This window comes from Schistocerca nitens, chromosome 4 (genome assembly GCF_023898315.1).
Source record: "Schistocerca nitens isolate TAMUIC-IGC-003100 chromosome 4, iqSchNite1.1, whole genome shotgun sequence".
Classification (NCBI taxonomy): Eukaryota; Metazoa; Arthropoda; class Insecta; order Orthoptera; family Acrididae; genus Schistocerca; species Schistocerca nitens.
Window position 1 is genome coordinate 61,426,986 of NC_064617.1, and position 21,502 is coordinate 61,448,487.

Here is a 21,502-nt window from a genome sequence, read left to right on the forward strand (position 1 = left end):
CCACTGTATCCGGATGGCGCAGTGGTGAGACACCTGCCTCGTAAACAGGAGAAACAGGTTCGAATCCCAGTGTAGCACGAATTTCAAACTTTCGCCATTGATATAAATCGATGTCCATTGGCAGCTAATATCTTTAATTCCTTTGTGTCTTAATTAAAAAATTATTTATTTCTAAAGCACCGAAAATAAAATTACAAACAACGCTATACAGAAACACAATTGAAAATTTGCACCAAGAAGCAATTAAAAGAAAACAGCCCTCGGTCACTAATTTTTTACGAATTAACCGAGTTTCAACACTGCTGGGAGTGTCTTCCTCAGGATTTAAACTAAAGAATAGCCTACAACAAGGTCACAGAATTATGACTAAAAACGTATGATACAAATAATAAGTACGGAATTATCGTGAAAGTCTCGCAGTACTTATATTTCATTTATAAAATAATAAATATGCCAAATGGGCATTAGTCACAAAGATATTTAAAATAAAAAACTGTGATGGCGAACCACTAAGGGCTGCTCGTTACTTGTGTGGTGCAGGTTGCAAAACGGACCGAGGTGCCCGCGTTAACAAATGCGGCCACGTGAACATGGCACTGCAACGAGCGCGCCTTCTAGTAGCCGTAGATACAATTAGGCTACTTCACATTGAAATATAGGCAGAAATGATTATAAATAATTGTAACTATTCGCGGTTTCTGAACGTGCAGCCATGTACAAAATTTTGCACCAATAAGCTATGTAAATATCAGCTGTTATCATTATGTCACTGCCGGATTGCAAATTGCTCTTCACGTGTGGGGTTTCATGAGTAATTCAGACATAGAACATTCCATAAGGCGGCGTAACGCTTCTCCTAATCGTGATGCAATAGCATAGTGAGCAACTCAGTCCAAGGGGTGTCAATTCTGCAACGTTACCTCTTCCCGACGCAGAAGTGGCATAGCTCATATCATCATGAGTGTGACGTTGGTTCTAACCCTCTGTCTCCGCTACTACGTCAGTTACTACGCAACGAAGCGACAGCGGTGAAATGTGAATTTTATGTGGCATTGTTGACAGTCGGCCTCGATAGCTCAGTGGTCAGCGAGACGGAATATCATGCAAAGGGGCCCGGGATCCATTCCCGGCTGGGTCGGAGATTTTCTCCGTTCAGGGACTAGGTGTTTGTGTTGTCTTCATCATCATCTCATCCAACGGGCTTGCGACAGGAGGGGTATCTAGCCGCCCCTTAAATTAACCCTGCCAAATCCGACCAATAACCATGCTGAATCTGCGAAAATGCTGGACAAAGGCACAAGGAAAAGAAGAAGAAGATGTGGCATAGTTGACTGTCATGTCTCGTATCAGTTCAGCCATCTAAATGGTAAAGCCTTCACTCCTATGTCGGCACCTTGCCTATGCAGAATTTAAGTATTAAGTAGTTTTTTTAACTGTAAATGTTTCACGCAGATTACCAGACGAATGCGCAACATTATTATGTTGCACTTCTGTGATGTTGAAAATTTTGAGAATGAGAAGCGAAAGGTTGAACTCGCACTCTGGCATCTCACGAATACAACAAAGGGCTTTAATGAAATGCCCTATTCTGTGTGGATAGACGAGCGAGAATTTGTGGCCTGCTGGCAGACAGACACTTTGCAGATATATGAAAACGAAAGCGCGGTTTTGGAGTTTAGTCTGACGATCAGGGACCTTCTATGCCACTATATCTCCTACCTGCTATTCAATTTTTTAGACGTATTATTCGAAGTGGCCATCTTCATATCGGTCATTAGAGGGCTTTAGCGAGTTTGGACATGTATAGTAATATCGCTGGGAAGAAGATTCTTAAGTCGGATCGAGCTCCGTCACCTTCCACTCTGATCTCTCCAACAACCACCAGAAAAGGTTGCTGAAGATATGATTCCACAACTGACTGTACATTTTGTTGTGGCGTAACAAGCTAGTCACGCCACACTGAGGAGGAAGCCGAAAGGCACGCGTACACACACGCCGACTGGCGTCAAGTCTGGACCAGGATACGTATTGAATACTATAAAGAAAATACGTATCTTTGGAATATACTTAACTTTTAATGCTTCCTTTGGTACATCTCTCTTGACTATACAAATGAGACTCGTAAGATACATGCACTGTGACAAATAGGCGCCTTGCTAAGTCGTAGCCATTAACTTTAGCTGAAGGCTATTCTGTCTCTCGGCAAATGAGAGCAAAGGCTTCGTCAGTATAGTCGCTAGCAACGTCGTCGTACAACTGGGGCGAGTTCTCGTACTTCTCTCGAGACCTGCCGTGTGGTGGCGCTCGGTCTACGACCACACAGTGGCGACACGCGGGTCCGACATGTACTAATGGACTGCGGCCGATTTAAGCTACCACCTAGCAAGTGTGGTGTCTGACAGTGACACCACACATTTTGTGTCCGTTTACTTTTAGTTACTGTACAGTTTCGGCTAGAAATCTGTTAAAAACACCTTTTGTTATCTGTCCACTCTATGAACTCAACTACGCTTAATATACAGAGTGCACTGGTATAAGTGCAAATATTTCATACATGGTACCTTAATATGTAAGCACATTACTACGTTGAATTTAGGTGCCTTTTACTGGGCGATAATCTCAAATGGTGGGGCAGTGGCTTGTGTTGCGATCTACAACTTCTGCGCCCTGTATTCGAAACCTGATTATTGATTTTATTTATTTTATTTTTTATTTCAGTTATCTGTCATCAAGTTAGCAGTCTACCAAAAATTACTATTAGATCGTGTAAGTTTTTCGACAAAGCCTTAGTGTTTTTAATAATTCTATTCTGTTCACTCGACAAAACTCACATGCTTTGAATTCACAATAGTAGTAACAAAGTTTACTGATTTTCCTCTAATCATCATATCACTTTTAAACTTGTTAAACAAGCACAGACAGTTCGTAAAGCTTCATTAGAGTTCAGTACGCATTGAATACTGAATTAAAAGGAAGCAATCTCGTCTTCGCAATATTAGTTCCACCGAGCTCTAATAACAGTCATATGAAGTTGCATGGCTAATATCCATGCAACTAGAAAGTCTCAAAATTTAGGACAGCCGCATCAACCAATCCTCGGAATTGAACTAATATGTCTTCTCAGAACTTGTTACATACAAATCAGTCAGCAACACGTTCAGATCTGATGTATCATGTTAGCAGTCCGGCATCAGACAGAGATGTGAATACAATGTTTATGATGATTGATTAGCAAGAAATATTTAATAAATACAGTCTGGACAATGTTGTCCAGCTCGTCAGCCGCCTGTTAGCTGTCTGTTGGACCCGAATAGCGCCCTACACACCCGCTGCCGCGACGTCACAACAGAAGTGGAACACCTTGACGGATTCGATCGTGGGTGATGAAAGAAATACAAAACAAACGCTTCCAGTACATTAACTGACATCAAATTTCTAATAATAAATTATAACATATATTCCTACTAGCGTGCTGTCACTCAGTATAACATAGGAGTGGTTGTCACTTTATATCGTAAACGTTACAATTCTGAGGCCCGAAATGTAACAAGCGAGCATCGTGCAAGCGAAGTCGAACCCTCGGTAGGCGGGTCTACGCAGACCAAGCACCACAATAATATTTCTGCCGCACAACTAAAGACGACCAAAGTCAAAACTTATCGACAGCAAACATTTGTAAGGTAGCAGAATAAATGAAGGTCAATTTCGCACCTTACATAAGGGTTTAATACATCATAATGGGAAGATGAGTATGACACCTAACTTACTTAGGCGGAAATGAGCAGATTTGATTATAAATATGTATTGCAAAAGGGATGACACTCAATCGACGGTATTAACACACCACACCTGTATAATACATGCAAATGAGCAGAAGGTGAAACAAGCAGTGAGAGGAAACGTGTTGTGTGGAAGCCAGCACGGGCAGATGCAGAGGTCGCACCCAAGGAGCCACTACAGAAAGCTCATAAGGGAGGGTGCCCCACGGCGGGTCAGTGACCGGACAGGTGTCGCATCTGCAGGGCGAATATCAGACCACCAGAAGTAGGACATAAAGAAGCTTTAGAAAACTGCGTTTCGGAATTCCAAATAGATACGAACATAACCAGTGATGCATTCGATCATGTGATCTGAAAGTGGTATGCACGTGATCGACATATGTAACTTTGTAGGCCTCTGCAGCAGGCAGAAAACGTCTGATTGGCGGAAACCCACTGGGAAGGAGTGAAGTGCCGAGATTTCGAGGCAGTTCAATGGTAGAACTCTTGCGATTGGTAGAGTGGGTTTCCACAAAATAAGAGGAACGCTCCTATTGGTCGAAAAATGCCATGATTTGGAGAACAAAAGAACCCAGGTGGGGACAGAGTTCGGCTACAAGAAAGATGACAGCGAAATTTTCGAAGACTCCTCTCGAAACTGGCGTCAAGTGCAGAATGGAGTGCTTAATGATCTGTACGATGCAGAGGAGAAATCTGTGTGAACACTGCGTTCACAGTGGCTGTTCTCCAGCTGGAAATTAGCTGTAGCATCGTTGAGCTCCAACTGTGGAGAAACGAACCAGCCAGTTAGTTAACTGTTCTTACGAAAACTGAGAGGGCATTCTAATATGCATGCTGCTCTAGCCATGTGCGTGTGTATCGCCATAGTCTGAGACTAGGAATGAGTTTATGTTTTCTCACATATCGAGAAACATAGGGAGAGTTTATGATGGAAAATTCAGCAAAGGCTTAATTAGAGTTTTTAGGAATTTCAGTGGGCGAGGGTACCCATGCAGATGGCGGCTCATCACAGCTAAGGTAAATACCGCGTGCAGAGCCATAAACTTGATGGTTCACCAGCTTGCGTCCACTGTAAGCTCGAGCGACCTTGTTACAAAACCAACTATCCTCTGTAGATTTGATTGTCATCCTAAAAATAGAACTGAACTTTGAACCGGAATCGGATGATTTACTGTAGTACCGGCCAACATCAAAATGTAATCGTGAGAATAATTTTGTAAAGAAACTTATAATTAAAAGTTAATACTGTTGTGTTTAGGATTATTTAGCTTTCTGAGAGTTACAATTTAATACTGTTGTGTTTAGGATTAGTTCACTTTGAGAGGTGGAGATGCGTCATTTTGACAACTGTCTTAAGACTCTCACATTGTAAACTGTGTAAAAGCGTGTATTTCCGTGACAAAACTGCAATATTAAACAATGTCATTACAGCTTGCACAGTTGTGTTCAGTCATTGAATAAAAAGCCACCCAACCATAACCTTACACATTGATTAGTAAAGGATGAGCAAGTAGAGAAGGCTTCATCCCTTTATTGTTTGACCATGAAGGGAGTAAGATTCCTTGCACTATTGAAGTTAAAATCTCCTTCTCTGTTTGTGAGGTCTGTTGTGAATTTAACCTCAACTTCTACCTCAGTAACACTATCCCAATAGACATGCAGAACACATTCTCTGTTCGGTTATATACCATAAGATGACCGGCACCAGGGCTATTGTAAGCGTGTGTGACGCTTCTGTTCTACACACCCGTCTTCCATGTTCCTGACGTTCTGATCAGTACATGATACGCCACAGCTGCATGTGACACTGTAGGAATGTGCCTTATGAAAACGAAGATCGTCCTTTTCAGAGCATTTTGAAGTAGTTTATACCGTATTCTATAATGTAAATAGACGCCATTCTCTGCTAAACGACCCGGTCTTCTTTCACCGTGTCGAATTAAAACATTGAAACAGATACAATGTAGACCAGAGTTTAATTTCTCCATGTTGTGAGGGCAGAGGCTTCGTAATTAGCGTGGGAACACAATGGCCAGGGAGGAAGGGGGGGGGGGACAGTCTGAGGTTTCTATTTCTGTTACGATGGACTCTGCTGCGCTTCCAAACAATCCTACGCCAGATAGAGGAAAACAGTCTCGTATACACCAAGCATAGCTACCTTAGTTTCATTCAAAAATAAATGTGTTCTTAGTTGTGCCGAAAACTGCCGCAGATATCCGTATCAGTCACAAAACAAAATGAAACGGTATATGGCCTTCCATCGATATGAAAAGAGCTTTCGAGATTGTTGTAATAAACAACCCTGTCTGACCGCCGTAGACCGACATTCGCGCGATGGAAGGTAACCTTCGTGTGATAAAAACTAGTTTAGCAGATTTTGAGGGCCGCCGTGCTCCTACCTACACAAAGTGACTATCATCAGCTCTTACTTATTTGTCTAAGGAGCATAGAGGCGGTATGCTGGAATGATATTTAAAGAGCAGTGCTACTCACTGCTGACAAGGTAGAGATAGCTGTTGCTGTGTTCCCGACACACTACGAAATACCTTGGACTATGTAGTGACACAGGGAGGCGGAGGGGTTCAAACTGAAGAAGAGCCGTCTGGATCTTTCTAAGTCAGTCCCTGACTCAAAGAGTTCCTCGGCTTCGGTCCTTTGTTCGCAGGACGCTAGCTGGTTGAAATGTCTAATGTCATTGCTCACTTGGTCGGCTGACAAAGCCTCCTCTTCCAGTCTAGTTTAGCCGACGTATTTTGAATTTATGTTTCCAACACTGGATGTCAAGCTATCATCTTGTGGCGCATTCATCTATCTACAGGTATCTGAGACTGAAACCCTATAGTAATAATGGTAGACAGATAAGGAACAGTGCCGTTTAAGCCTTTAGCGAAATTAGTAAGTCTGAATCATGTAGTGCTATAAAACCTTCAAATTAAGGTTTGTTATAGTTTGTGTACGTATGTCAGCTAATTTTATTGTAACAAATTTACCTGCTCATATGGGGAATAGTCGCTATGAAGTGGCTGTAGCTTCTTACATAAACTAAACCTGCTTTGGAAACAGGATAAACCATGGCTGAGAGTTTTGTATTACATTTTTCGTCCATATTATTGTAGTTATCATTTTCTTAACACGACTGGACCTCAGAAAGTAAGTTATCCATTATTATGACGGTCAAGTAAGATTTATTAAAGGTTTCACTCGGCTCCAAAGGGACACCGCTACATAACACCTTTTCCAAGGCCCTGCGAACAACAGTCAGAATCTCCAGCCAACCAGTCAGTCCTTCACCGATAGAAATCCGCTTTGAGTGGATATCGCATTGCAATCGCTACGACTGTTACTCGATCGCTTGGACATTGTCATGGAATGTTTGATGTCGGTGGCCTTCCTTCCAGATCAGCACCAGCCATGTCTGCGCGCCTTGGTGGACACTAAATTGCATTAGGTCCATGCACCGCCACTGATTCGTGATGGATCAGTGTGCAGTTTTGATGTTTTGCTCACAAGAATCGTAATGTCTAGCGCACTTCGATTTTGGGCTACATTTGCAGTGGAAGCGCCATTTTATTCAAACACTGAGATGTACAGTCTGTCAGTAGCACTGCAAAACTGTGTCTGCAAGAAACTCGTGTCATTTTTTCCCTTCTGAAAATATGCCATTCTTATTGCGCAACGCTCTTAGAAGTCGACCACACAGCATCCGGATTTTTGTAATATTTTATGTTCGTTATCTGTGAAGTTCGGAATCATTATAAACCAGCTTGGCGCAAATCTCGAAAACTCTCGACAAAATGAGCTTGGAACTTTTTTGAGCGCATTTTGTATCATAAAGTAACATCAACTTTTCGATCAGTAGTGTGGTTCTGTTTACAATGCTCACATATCATGTTGGGGGATACAAATTTTTAAACAAAGGTCCACGTTCCGTGAGCATTTCCTGATCAGTAGCATTCGAGACAGGTAGAGTCCACGCAGAATATGGTGGCTGATGAGCAGTGACCAGTTTTGGTACAAAGTGTTGGGTGGGTTCATTCGTTTGCTCAGAAGAGTAGGCCAACAGTGTCTGCCAACTTTTGATCGTCGGCAACACGTGATAATGACAGAACTGAGGCGCACGCCCAGCTAGACAAGAAATTTTCGATGAAAAAGAACTTTCATTTTTGCGTTTTTTATAACTTGATTTGTCAGCTTCATGCTGATGTGCCCATTGTTTCGTTAATTGTGATGTTTGCATTCAAGTAAGACACTGCGCGAAATTCGAATAAGTTTGCAATGAAAAATAGGTATCGCAAATTGAATTTAGTTATCATATAGAACTTTTCTTCATATTTGGATGGAGCTCTCTCTTATCAATCTTGAGCAAATTGCTCTGATCGAGCGCAACCATTTCCTGTCATGTGCGACGCAGTTCCTCGTATTTCCTAAACGGTTTGAGATATCGAAATGGGATTTTGGATAGCGATAGCTAAAAAAGAGGAGAGTAATTGTCCATCTGATTATTACGCACAACTCCATTATCTACCGTGTTATTCCACTAAATACAGGCTTTTTTGATGAAAGGATGTAATTTTTAAGAGCCATCAATAGCTTGTAAAACGAGAAATGCTGTGGGTTTTGGAATAACATTAGTAAACACATTACACGTTTATTTTTGTACTGAGAATGCGCTTTTTTGTAAGCTACTGACTTTACATCCCCTCAGTTGTTCACTTAATAAATATGAGAAACCATTGTTTTAGATTTCTCTCGCAACTGCATCTTCATAACATGTTAGTGAGGTGACGTTTTGTAAACTCCGCAGTCTTTAGGGAAAAGAAGCAAATTTTTACATGGCGACAAGAGAAACGTAGGTTTATTCAAAATTTTCCACTCATGACGCTTCCCTGAAAGTAACAAATGTTTAACAAGGCTAAAGTAAGTCGCTGCTATTTTTTTTTTTTTTTGCATTTTCAGCGGAATTCTTTTAGACACTAACGAAATCAGAGGTGACAGTAGATCTTTTTGAATGGTCACCATATACGTTTGGGTGTGGAGAGGCTGCACTTAAAAATGTGTGACCTTAGGCTCCAGTTTAGAATAATATGCCCCTCTCCAGTGCTCAACATTTCCCCTACAGCACCTGACCATAACCATCACCACTACCACCCTCCCGATGTGTGCTCTACCAATTATGCATCTCCTGGCCACATTATTCTGCACGCGCTCTAATCGCTGCTTAGAGTCTCACTTTTGTTGTAATATTTTTCGACTTTTCCATTCACATCGAATACATACATCATTTAAATTTAAAACTCATAAAATAAATGGTAATTAATACACATCTAATCACATATTGCACACAAAAATCAGTTTCTCATCACTAATATAAATTCTTCCCCCATGAACCATGGACCTTGCCGTTGGTGGGGAGGCTTGCGTGCCTCAGCGATAAAGATGGCCGTACCGTAGGTGCAACCACAACGGAGGGGTATCTGTTGAGAGGCCAGACAAACATGTGGTTCCTGAAGAGGGGCAGCAGCCTTTTCAGTAGTTGCAGGGGCAACAGTCTGGATGATTGACTGATCTGGCCTTGTAACATTAACCAAAACGGCCTTGCTGTGCTGGTACTGCGAACGGCTGAAAGCAAGGGAAGGCAGAAAGGTGGAAGGAGTATATAGAGGGTTTATACAAGGGCGATGTACTTGAGGACAGTATTATGGAAATGGAAGAGGATGTAAATGAAGATGAAATGGGAGATAAGATACTGCGTGAAGAGTTCGACAGAGCACTGAAACACCTGAGTCGAAACAAGGCCCCGGGAGTAGACAACATTTCATTAGAACTACTGATGGCCTTGGAAGAGCCAGTCATGACAAAACTCTACCATCTGGTGAGCAAGATGTATGAGACAGGCGAAATACCCACAGACTTCAAGAAGAATATAATAATTCCAATACCAAAGAAAGCAGGTGTAGACAGATCTGAAAATTACCGAACTATCAGTTTAATAAGTCACAGCTGCAAAATACTAACGCGAATTCTTTACAGACGAATGGAAAAACTGGTAGAAGCGGACCTCTGGGAAGATCAGTTTGCATTCCGTAGAAATGTTGGAACACGTGAGGCAATACTAACCTTACGACTTATCTTAGAAGAAAGATTAAGAAAAGGCAAACCTACGTTTCTAGCATTTGTAGACTTAGAGAAAGCTTTTGACAACGTTAACTGGAATACTCTCTTTCAAATTCTGAAGGTGGCAGGGGTAAAATACAGGGAGCGAAAGGCTATTTACAATTTGTACAGAAATCAGATGGCAGTTATAAGAGTCGAGGGGCATGAAAGGGAAGCAGTGGTTGGGAAAGGAGTGAGACAGGGTTGTAGCCTCTCCCCGATGTTTTTCAATCTGTATATTGAGCAAGCAGTAAAGGAAACAAAAGAAAAATTCGTAGTAGGTATTAAAACTCATGGAGAAGAAATAAAAACTTTGAGGTTCGCCGATGACATTGTAATTCTGTCAGAGACAGCAAAGGACTTGAAAGAGCAGTTGAACGGAATGGACAGTGTCTTGAAAGGAGGATATAAGATGAACATCAATAAAAACAAAACGAGGATAATGGAATGTAGTCAAATTAAATCGGGTGATGCTGAGGGGATTAGATTAGGAAATGAGACACTTAAATTAGTAAAGGAGTTTTGCTATTTAGGGAGTAAAATAACTGATGATGGTCGAAGTAGAGAGGATGTAAAATGTAGACTGGCAATGGCAAGGAAATCGTTTCTGAAGAGGAGATATTTGTTAACATCGAGTATAGATTTAAGTGTCAGGAAGTCGTTTCTGAAAGTATTTGTATGGAGTGTAGCCATGTATTGAAGTGAAACATGGACGATAACCAGTTTGGACAAGAAGAGAATAGAAGCTTTCGAAATGTGGTGCTACAGAAGAATGCTGAAGATAAGGTGGGTAGATCACGTAACTAATGAGGAGGTATTGAATAGGATTGGGGAGAAGAGAGGTTTGTGGCACAACTTAACTAGAAGAAGGGATCGGTTGGTAGGACATGTTTTGAGGCATCAAGGGATCACAAATTTAGCATTGGAGGGCAGCGTGGAGGGTAAAAATCGTAGAGGGAGACCAAGAGATGAATACACTAAGCAGATTCAGAAGGATGTAGGTTGCAGTAGGTACTGGGAGATGAAGAAGCTTGCACAGGATAGAGTAGCATGGAGAGCTGCATCAAACCAGTCTCAGGACTGAAGACCACAACAACAACAATATAAATTATTATGTACGAATCATTTTTAAAGCATGTTAACAAAGATTGTTTAAATTAAGACAACAACACATATTTTTTTATTCCTTATGTATTTTGTGCATCACAGAAATGCTCGTACAATGTACACCGTCGTTTAAAATATTACCTCAGCTGGGATTCGAACCTAGACCACCCACATGGTGGGTGACCATTCTACCCCAAAGCCATATGGCTCATGGACACAAAGATCTTGCGCTAAAGTGTTAAAGACAGAGTTGCATTGAACTACTTTGGCATCTGATGTCCCAGTTCCGAACTTCACTTACCATAACTGTAAAAAATCTCAAAAATCCGATAGCCTAATAGTCTTGTGTTGGCGTGTCAAGACATGTGTACCTTACTTTCTGAAGTCTCCTTGTGCCAATGTGTTTATGGTCATCATCAGACAAATAATGTAGCCTATAATCATTTGGAGGAAGAATAGCACGTCCTTATAGTCAGTGGACTCTGTTATAACGCGAATTCATTGAGGTTAGGTTAGGTTAGGTTAGTGGTGTTTAACGTCCCGTCGACAACGAGGTCATTAGAGACGGAGCGCAAGCTCGGGTTAGGGAAGGATGGGGAAGGAAATCGGCCGTGCCCTTTCAAAGGAACCATCCCGGCATTTGCCTGAAACGATTTAGGGAAATCACGGAAAACCTAAATCAGGATGGCCCGAATGAGAATCCAGTGTGCTAACCACTACGCCACCTCGCTCGGTGTCGAATTGATTCAGTTTCAAATGGCTATTTAGCTGCATGTTTCTTCATAACAGTTTCCTTTTATTTCGTCTTCCGTCTAATATGCTTCAGCGAGCTATACAGGCATTTATGCTCAGAACATAGCTTGATGCTCTTTAGTCTTGAACATAAAATATTTTATTTAGCTTTCATAGCCCTCAGGAGAGCATTAAGCATTTCCATGTATAACCAATTGACGTTAATTGTGAAAGTAATTATGGGTGACTATTGCAACAGGCGAATGTTGAATGATCTATACAAAGTGGCAGTAAAAATTAACAATACAGACTGGAATTATGAAAGGTTTAGACAAAACTGTGATCAGTCCTCATTCATGTTCATCATTTACGTACCATATGCAATAAATAAGTGGTAGTAATACTGAGAACATATAAAAGAATGGAAAAATATAGGTTCTTATGTGTCAAGACGATGTAGCTATGACACCCCCACAAGAAATAAACATGCAAATAATGTTATAAGCTATGCATGAAATGGTAGGAAATGAATACAAAGAAGTCGAAAATCACTTCATGACCTAATAAAAATAATTTTGCCCAACATTAGGAAATTTTCTCCTATCTAATTTTACATTAATACAGACATGGGGGTTTCCGAGATATGGAGATGATTCAGATCGTGATTAAAAGCCACTGGGTGTGGCACACCAGCGAGTCTGAAAGTGGTTTTCAGGCGGTTTCCCACGTTCACTTGGGCAAACGCCGGACTGATTCCCAAATTCCATCTTAGAGAATGCAATAGACAAACAGTTAAAATATAAAAACAGACAAATATCATGTTTTTGTATGTCCATCCTTGAGACTGACGGTCTGCAGGACTCCAGCCGTTCACATATGTAATAAAATAAAACACCTACAGCCATCGTTTTGACGTTATTTTATTGCATTGCAGTCATTTTCGGCGGCTCAATACACCATCTTCAGGCCTGTCTGCATGAACAGCAGTGATTGCATCATCAACTTACAAATCATGAAAATTCAAAGAGATGTTAAAAACACAATAAAAATTGAAGACAATGCAGTATATATGAATTTACAATAATCATTTGTTGAAAACCAACAAATACATCCATTGTCACATATCTAAAGTAGAATTGTACATAGTAAGCCATTTCTACTCTCTATATTGCACAAATGTATCATTTACTAGTAAAATCATTAACTAAATATTCCATGATTAAAAAATTCGTCAGTTATATGATACACAAAACTGAAAAATCCTGAAGTAACCTACCAAACTACGAAAATATCTGTAGAAAATGATGGATATGTGAAAGAATGCACAAAAACATGAGAAATAAGTAAACCAAAGAAATATACATCTATGTTTAAGTAGTCCTTCCAAAAGGGCGACATCAACAATATCTAAGTGGCAATATATGCAAAGCTATCAAAGCGACACATCGAAGTTATAAAATGCTGAGCTGGAAAGTGTATCTGGGCCTATTTATGTCATATGCAAAAAATTAATGTTCAAGAACACAGAATATACAAAACACAACATCATCTTCAGGATGAACAACATATACACATCTGTGTGCAAATAGACCTCACAAAAGTACAGCATCAACAAAATGTAAGTGTCAATACAGGGAAAGCTATCAAAATGCTATCGTTACTCTTTATACATACATCCCTGAAGATGGTGTATTGTCACCGAACATGGTTGTGATATAATAAAATAACATCAAAATGGTGGCTGTAAGTTTCTCATTTTGTTACGTAAGTAACATGGCCCAGTCAGAGTTGGTGGATGAGGCTTCCTTCCCTTACGTAACTTTTACGTCTGTAGCATCAGAAAGGGCATCCGACCACAACGTTAAATAGCAAAATAAAATTTGCCAAATCCTGAATAAACAGACCACACATTGGACTGTTAAACACTACAGATAAGAAAATGGAAAGCATATTAATCTACCCTAGTGCTTCATAATGTGTGGTCCATAGACCCCTTAGGGGTTCACTGGACCTTTATATAGTGTCCATGGCTGCCTTTGACCAAAACTTGTAAAAGAATGAAAATATTACTAATTAAAAATGTATAACGCAAGTTCATCAACATTATATTTTGCCATTTTAAAAATACGTGTACGTGTAAGTGAAGTCGCGTTCCTATGTAAGCGCTGCGGTTTCCAATCGGGGACCAACAGGTAGTTTAGTTCCTGGGGGATGTGGCCTCCGGTCTGCTCGGCTGTTTCTGCAACACTCTGAGCGTAGCATGCTCGCGAGCACATGGCGCTCGATGCGCAGAAACGTTTTGCGCATGATATTCCGAAATGACGCAAGCTCAGCCGACCAATCAGAGCGCTCGCTGGCAGTCACGCGGTCCGAGACATCATTCAATGTTAAACTTGCTTCGTGAGTGCACTGCCTGTTTCATCGTTCACTTTTAACCAGTTTATTACCGCCAACATGAATCGTTGGCGGAAGTCGGAATCGTCAAAGCAGCGAGCAGTTTCTCCCTCTTCGCCACAGCAAGGAAAACTTCCGGTTGAAATTAACGAGGAGAGAGGACGGTCAAATGAAGAACAGTCACATGATGCGTTACAGCCGTATTCATTATGCGAAACACTGCGAGAACTCCATTTGTTGCAGTTCCACGTGGAAATGGAATACCTGAAAAGGATAAGTACAACGAAAGCTCTTTAGAAATGGGCTTTATGGAGACAAAGGAGGGTAAAGCGAAGTGCGTAACTTGCGCAAGAGTCCTTCTGAACAGTTCAGTGTTTCCAGATAAACTGTGTCGTCATTGTCAAGGTACTCATTTGGACTTCAATATTAAAGAGACTGATTTTTTTAAGAGGAAGAGCACTGAATTAGCTGCTTCTCAACACTGCATGAAAACACCTGCAAAAACAATTAATGAAAACTCATTAAAAGCTTTTTTCTTGGTAAGTTATCGTGTGACAAAGACAGGCTAAGCTCTTACCGTCATAAAACAGTGTGTTAATGATATTGTTTCTTGTATGCTAGACGAAAACGCAGTAAAATGAATATCTTCGGTGTCACTATCAAACAATGCTGACAGATGGATAGCGGACTTTCCAAATGATGTGAAAGACTCTCTGGTTTCTCACTTCTAGCACAATTCATTTTCTCTCCAAATAGATGATTCTGCTGACGTAGCGAGATTAGCGATTTTATTGGTTTCTGTCTGTTATGAATACTCGGGATGTTTTTTGTGGGACCTATTGTTGCACAAATCACTACCTGCCAATACAACAGGTGCTGAAATATTCCGTTTGTTGGACGATTTTTCAGAGACTAACGAAATTTCATTGGCTAATTGCAACGATGTGTGCACAGACGGTGCAAAAGCTATGACGGGTCCAACCGGCGTAGCGATAACTAAAAGAAAAGAGCTCGAAGGATTGCAGCAATAGTTACTGTACTCTGCATAGACATGGTTTAGTTACGAAACGAATGCCTGCTTCCTTCAAGGAAGTTTTAGATACATCTGTCCAAATTATTAATTACATAAAATCACGTCCGTAGAAGGTAAGAATTTTCACAATACTGTGTGAAGATGTGGGAAACCTTCATCGTTCCCTGCTTCTCCATAGGGGAGTGAGCTTGCTCCCACGTGGGAATACACTCTCTCCATTGTATGAAGAACGTTTAGACGTCCTAGCTTAGTTTCAGACCATAATACCAAATTACCAGATGTTATTAGTGACGGAGATTGGCAATATATACTTGCTTATATGGCAGACATTTTCTCCAAAATGATCGAAATGAGTACTGCACTGAAAGGGAAAAAGTATAACAACGTCACTGCCAGCAACAAAGTTCGAGCGTTTAAGCAGTTTTTGGGTAGAGATTTTCGAGGACGGGTGGTCCAGTGTTTTCCTCTTCTCCACGAGCTTTTGAAAGACAAGACATTTGAGCTTGGGAACAATTTGTTTCATGTAATCCTCGAACATCTCCAAAGCTTGACGTCATCGTTAGAACATTATTTCCCAACAGCTCAAGATGAGAAGCTGCAGGAATACGAATGGTTGGTCAACCTGTTCGCTGTATCCAAAAAGCAGTTTATTCCATCATCGAATGAATATGAGTTGTTCATACAAATAGCCACAGACCTTGAAGCCTACATTCGACAGTGATGGATACTCACACTTTTGGATCCGTTTGGAAAACAAAAAATTCTACCCCCCTTGTTGAAAAAGCAAAACTTGTTCTACTTCCATTTGTCACAATGTACACGAGCGGATCCTGATTCTCGACCTATGGCGCCAAGGGAACTAAGTACCAAAGCTGTCTAGATGCTGAACTACTGTAGTTGTCAAGTATTGAACGCGACGTTTCAATACAGTGACAGCAGAAGCACCCCCAACCTTCGGTGTAAGATTCCACTATTATTCCTAATTACTCATCTGAAGTAAAGTAGAACACATTTTGCTTCGTCGACGAGACGTGAACGTTCGCGAACTGTAACTTTTATAGGCAGGTTGTTTGTGTTTTCTATCGGTTAATTAATATTTAGTTGAATTTCGCTGTCACTGATAATTTTGTTGCGAATATTAAAATGATACCCAACGAATGTTGCTTTTGTTTGCAATATGATCCCCTCCGCTCAATTAGAAATATGGCCTGTAGAGTGTGTTGAACAATGGGAATAAATGCAACGGCAAGTAGCTGAAAATAGCGGGAATTCAGACGAATCGGAAAATCATTACTTTCAAGCTGTTTCCGTTCACCTTTAAGCCAAAGACTTTTGATACGTCGTGGGATTAGTGCAAAACTGGCACTTGCGTTAAGAAGTTTGAATTCCTATGGCGTTTGCTCTGATTTTCGACAGTTACTGTGCACTTGACTGACAGGTGGTCAGCCGTGGATTTTCACGTGAAAAAGGTTTCCGCCAGCTAAAAAGGTCGGGAAGCCTTGACTTACTCCACCATATAACAAGTCGGTGTTTAATGTTGTCACTAAAAGATTCGAAAAGCACTTGAGCGATTTACTTCAGATTTTTATCTGATTCTCTGAAATATGTTCGGACGGAAACAGGCACTGTTAGCGAAAATCTTGAAAAGTTTTTGACTGGTTTTCTTCAAATTTTTACGCAATACGTTCTGACGAAAATTGACTGCATAATTTTTAAATATCTACATCTACACCATACTCCGGAAGCTACCTAAAAGTGTGTGGCGTCAGATAAACATATATAACAAGTAAACGTGAAATTTTGTTAGCAAAATTCTAGAGAAGTTTTACTCATTTACAATGGAAATAAGATATCATTATTTTAAACAATAATGAACAAGTTTTCTGTTAAAACCTACTGTGAGAAGGAAAAATGTGCGGACTCGTTTCCTATGTAATAAAAAGGAACTTACATACATAGCAATGTACTTTTGCTTATTTTTTTCCACCGTTGGTTTTACAGGAAAACTTTTGCAGGAAAGTTGTATTCATGTCTTATCGGGTTACGATTGGAATACTGCTAAGGAATCTGAATCGTCCGAAACTTTGTACTCCTAACTGATCACAGATTAAAACTCTGCGAAATATTGTCATTGAAGCTGCTTATCAAAACTAGACATGATTGTCTTAATGGGAATTCCGCGATCGTTCATTAAATAAGATATGGCGTTTCAGTCTTCGATCGCTGTCATGACAGCGAACCGATTGTTCTGTACGGACAAGTTACTCTGTAACAGCAATATATGATCTGAAGATGGGCAGCTAGCCCGAAACCGGTAATTGAAAATAAAGAATAGCGATCGAAGACTGAAACGCCATATCTTATTGAAGCTGCTGTCTGCAGAGATCCGGCATCTGGAGATGTATTTCTCATATCCTATACACTAGTGATCCCAGTCGATATTTCCATTCATTTTAAGCGACTTCAGTTCACAATCAATGTTGTTGTTGTTGTTGTTGTGGTCTTCAGTCCTGAGACTGGTTTGATGCAGCTCTCCATGCTACTCTATCCTGTGCAAGCTTCTTCATCTCCCAGTACCTACTGCAACCTACATCCTTCTGAATCTGCTTAGTGTATTCATCTCTTGGTCTCCCTCTACGATTTTTACCCTCCACGCTGCCCTCCAATGCTAAATTTGTGATCCCTTGATGTCTCAAAACATGTCCTACCAACCGATCCCTTCTTCTAATCAAGTTGTGCCACAAACTTCTCTTCTCCCCAATCTTATTCAGTACCTCCTCATTAGTTACGTGATCTACCCACCTTATCTTCAGCATTCTTCTGTAGCACCACATTTCGAAAGCTTCTATTCTCTTCTTGTCCAAACTAGTTATCGTCCATGTTTCACTTCCATACATGGCTACACTCCATACAAATACTTTCAGAAACGACTTCCTGACACTTAAATCTATACCCGATGTTAACAAATTTCTCTTCTTCAGAAACGATTTCCTTGCCATTGCCAGTCTACATTTTATATCCTCTCTACTTCGACCATCATCAGTTATTTTACTCCCTAAATAGCAAAACTCCTTTACTACTTTAAGTGTCTCATTTCCTAATCTAATTCCCTCAGCATCACCAGATTTAATTTGACTACATTCCATTATCCTCGTTTTGCTTTTGTTGACGTTCATCTTATATCCTCCTTTCAAGACACTGTCCATTCCGTTCAACTGCTCTTCCAAGTCCATTGCTGTCGCTGATAGAATTACAATGTCATCTGCAAACCTCAAAGTTTTTACTTCTTCTCCATGAATTTTAATACCTACTCCGAATTTTTCTTTTGTTTCCTTTACTGCTTGCTCAATATACAGATTGAATAACATCGGGGAGAGGCTACAACCCTGTCTCACTCCTTTCCCAACCACTGCTTCCCTTTCATGCCCCTCGACTCTTATAACTGCCATCTGGTTTCTGTACAAATTGTAAATAGCCTTCCGCTCCCTGTATTTTACCCCTGCCAACTTCAGAATTTGAAAGAGAGTATTCCAGTTAACATTGTCAAAAGCTTTCTCTAAGTCTACAAATGCTAGAAACGTAGGTTTGCCTTTTCTTAATCTAGCTTGTAAGATAAGTCGTAAGGTTAGTATTGCCTCACGTGTTCCAACATTTCTACAGAATCCAAACTGATCTTCCCCGAGGTCCGCTTCTACCAGTTTTTCCATTCGTCTGTAAAGAATTCGCGTTAGTATTTTGCAGCTGTGACTTATTAAACTGATAGTTCGGTGATTTTCACATCTATCAACACCTGCTTTCTTTGGGATTGTGTCACTTGTAATAACAATAAACGAGGATAATGGTCAGAGGGAGGGAAGAAAAGGAGATGGAAGGAGGGATGAGGAAGGAGTTCAGGTTCAAATGGTTCAAATGGCTCAGAGCACTAAGGGACTTAACTTCTGAGGTCATAAGTCCCCTAAAACTTAGAACTACTTAAACCTAACCTAAAGACATCACACACATCCATGCCCGAGGCTGGATTCGTACCTGCGACCGTAGCTGCCGCGTGGTTCCAGACTGTAGCGCCTAGAACCGCTCGGCCACCCAGGCCGACCGAGTTCAGGATGCTTATCCATTCGTACACGTATTTAACAACTGCGAGGCATTGCCCTATTTGCTAGTACTACATATAGATACATTAGAGCTCAAAGAAACCAGGAAAAGAAAGCGTAAAAATTAATGGACATATACCTAGCAAACACGATCATACAACTGTTTAAGGAGTGATAAAAGAAGGTGGGAGAAGCAAGTGAAGGTATAAATGAAAGCATCAGAGCGGCAGTAGTACTCTTTATACCGGGTGATCAAAAAGTCAGTAAAAATTTGAAAACTTAATAAACCACGAATTAATGTAGATAGAGAGGTAAAAATTGACACACATGCTTGGAATGACATGGGGTTTTATTAGAACCAAAAATAAGTTCACAAAATGTCCGACAGATGGCGCTGGACAACAAAACGTGAGCGACGGGTGAGAGGTACGCCGACATGTTACAGAATCGCATCATCCCCAGCCTGGCTGATAAATACTTGCTGGGACGTACGATGTTTACGCAGGATGGCGCTCCACCACATATTGCTAGACGCGTGAAAGATCTCTTGCCCCCGTCGTTTGGTGATGGTCGTGTGCTCAGCAGCCAGTTTCGTCATGCTTGGCCTCCCAGGTCCTCAGACCTCAGTCCGTGCGATTATTGGCTTTTGGGTTACCTGAAGTCGCAAGTGTATCGTGATCGACCGATATCTCTAGGGATGCTGAAAGACAACATCCGACGCCAATGCACCATAACACCGGACATGCTTTATAGTGCTGTTCACAACATTATTCATCGACTACAGCTATTGTTGAGGAATGATGGTGGACATATTGAGCATTTGCTTTGTCTTACTTTGTTATGTTAATTATTGCTATTCTGTCAGATGAAGCGCCATCTGTCGGACATTTTTTGAACTTTTTTATTGTTTTGGTTCTAATAAAACCCCATCTCATTCCAAACATATGTGTCAATTTGTACCTCTCTATCTACATTATTCCGTGATTTATTCAGTTTTCAAATTTATACTGACTTTTTGATCACCCGGTATATAAAAGAAACAAGCTTTGTTAAAGTAATGTACAAATTACACTGAGGGAAAAACATGTTAAGACTGCATTTGGAGCAGCTAAATGTGAATGAGGCTGCGAAATGTGAAGGACAGACGAGAACGAAATGAAATCCCGCGAAGCATTTCACGCACCGCCACCGGATACTCCGCCGCCATTTTTTTCCTCGCGTGGCGCCCAGCATCCTGGCGTCGTTCCCAGTTCCGGTGTGTGACGCACCGACATCGGCGCTGGTGAGGAGACATTTGGTAGGCAGCGAGAGATCACGTTCCGCTCCTTTCAAAACGCTTACTTGGCTTACATCGACAGAGTTAAAAGCTATCGACCAACTAGAAATGTCGCACTGATAACAACGATACACACACCAAGGAAAGCCTTGCATCAGCCCTTTATTTTCAAATTTAAGGCACAGGGAACAAAAAATGGGTGTGAGGCATGCGTATATGTTCATCTGTGACCAGACTACACACACACGCACACACACACACACACACACACACACACACACACACATAAAAAAATGTGTAACGACTAAATCGTCTGTTGCCCACTTGCTTTTTTTTTCAGAGCACACCTGAACAACAACAATACATGGTGGAACGCACCTTACTCAGAGGCAGTCTTGAATCCATTGTTGTCTACCATAGACGAGATCATCAAGCCATCCGTGCTCCAAACGGTCCCGCTCTCCGGTGGTGATTCTGCGTACGTGGCGCAGAGTACGACGTCGCTGTCGACATCCGAAAACTTCTCGTTCCAATCGATCCCACATATATTACATTGGGATAATGTCCTTTAAACAATCAGTCCACGCCATTCTCATGACACTAGCATGGTGAAGGAAGGGTTAACGAGAGCACCAAGATTATCACCCAGTTACCATCATCTTGATAGATGAAATTGTCACCAAGATATTGGCGATACGGACCCATCATTGGTTGAGAACATAGTCACTGTACCGTACAACGGTGAGACTGCCCTTAAAAACCGTGAGAGGTGTACGGTGGCCCTGTGTAATCCCGCAGGAGAACATCTCTCCACCATCTCATTATTACAAGTGTGCACACAAGTATATGAGGCGTTCGATGTTACCAGATTGTTTCCTACACGATTTCTGCGATTATCATGGTACAAACATATCTGAGTTTCATCCGTAACCGGCTG